The following is a 2,111-nucleotide window of genomic DNA, read 5'->3' on the forward strand; positions in this document are numbered from 1 at the left end:
GTAGTTTCTCCCCATGCAATCCAGCTTCCTGATGGCTTCTTTTCCCCCAGCATCCAGTCTAATCATGCGTAAATGATTTGTGGCTTTTGCACCTCCTTATACTGGCTTTAGTGAGAAGAGTTGGGCTTCACTGTCTTTGGAACTAACCCCTCTGTATCTCCACATCCTTCCTGAAGTGGAGAGCCAAAAGTAGCCACAAGCCAAAAGTAGCCATAAGCTAACACTTTCCCCTGGTCTGCCTGCCATGCTGTCCCTATATGTTATAGGCATATAGTCCATAGTAGTTCCAAACAGTCCCCTAAAGTCCCCTAATCACATAAGGTCCCCTTGTGTGTGGTTTCTTTTACTCAAACAAGACTGCTGTGTTGACTGATATTTAACCCTATGTCCACCATCAGCCCCATGTTCTTTTACAGCAGGGCTGATACTCAGCCGGCTGGTTCTCAGCCCACAGTGATGCAGAGGGTTACCCTGAACACATAATTTTCCACTTTTCCTTCTTGAACTTCAAGAGATTTCTATTGGCACAATCCCTGTTTTACAAGGAATTATGGATTGATTCTCAGCTTGTTATGCCAGCTACTTCCCCTACCAGCTGGTAGCTCATTACTATTGGCATTCCTCAGGGGTCAGTATTGGAATTGAGAGTATTTTTCATCTTTTTTACTCATCTTCGTGATGAGATGGATGTACCGTCAGCATGTCTATGAATTGTGGGCAGTTGTTAATGCACTGGAGCGTACAGCAGCTATTTGGAGACCTCAACAGACTGGATCATGGGCTGACAGGAGCCACATAAAGTCCATAAAAAGCAAATGCAGAATCCTGTACATGAGGTGTAAGCAACAGGCTATATAACAAGTTGCTATAAAGCAGCTGTGCAGAAATGGGCAGAGGGCTGCTCATGAAGAACAAGCTGAGCGTGAGTTAAGAGTGACTTAGACTAAGAAGGCCAGCAACATACCAAGTAGGTTTAGCAAGACTGTAGGGAAGGAGTTATTCCCTTCTATTCAGCACATGTGGGACCACACTTGCATTACTATGTCCAAATTTTCCCTATATTTAATGGATATCATGTGCACAGGGATTTTCCACATCACATGAGACTAACTGTTCCAGTCTGTTGAAGCAAGAGGAGAATTAACAAGGCAGAACATCCAGATGGGCCTGCTAAACACATTTACACCCACTTTAACCCTGACTCTCTCTCTGGTGCTGATTTCCCAAAACAGCAGAAAGATCCCTCTAGACAGAGCCAAGGGCATGTTTTTGACATTGAATAACATGTTGTCAAGATGAATCTATTACTGTTACTGGAAATTGCTCCTCAGTCAATATTAGGAGACATTAGTGTCATATCAGATAGTGTAGTTTCAGAAGTAGAGGGAGACAGATGTTACATTTTAAGTCTTTAGTTTTTATTTTAGTTCTGTCCCTCAGTGGGTGCAAGTGTTGATATCCAAAAAGACACAAATGTTTTGCATTCTGCTTTCTAGCCTACATAATAGTTGAGTCTTGAATAATATTTTGCAATCCATTCTGACAAAATAAGACAGATGACAATATAAGTTCCCATGACCTGTGGGGACTGGGGGAACATAACAGCAGTACCATTATTTCAATTACCACAACTAAAAATTCATCCATAGGAAACAGGAAAAATGGTCACTTGCACTCTTTTGCACCAGAATTCCTCTACTCTGGAGTGCTTCAGTATTTTAAGACAGGTGGTTAAATTGGAAGGAGTGGCACAATCAGAAACATTACATACTTACAGGGTGACTCTTATTACTCTTATTGGCTTTTTTTGCTCATTTGTTTCTTTACTTGTTGCGATAAAGGGATGGTAGAAATGTTATGCAGGTACAACTGAATGGATAGAAAAGGCTTTTGATTTGCTTCTTCATTTTCCCAGTCACTAGAACATAACATTGACTAAGACTGTCATTATATTAGAAATAAGTTCTTTAATAAACACTTGGAATATATAAGTTCTTGTACAGCATCATTATCACTGAACTGTCAAATCTTAGGTTTCTTTCATTGCCACTGGCAATAGTTTCTGTCTTATGTTCTAATGAGAGGTCATTTTTCTTTGACTGACCGCTCTT

This window comes from Corvus brachyrhynchos, unplaced genomic scaffold, assembly GCF_000691975.1.
Source record: "Corvus brachyrhynchos isolate BGI_N302 unplaced genomic scaffold, ASM69197v1 scaffold115, whole genome shotgun sequence".
NCBI classification, from domain to species: Eukaryota; Metazoa; Chordata; class Aves; order Passeriformes; family Corvidae; genus Corvus; species Corvus brachyrhynchos.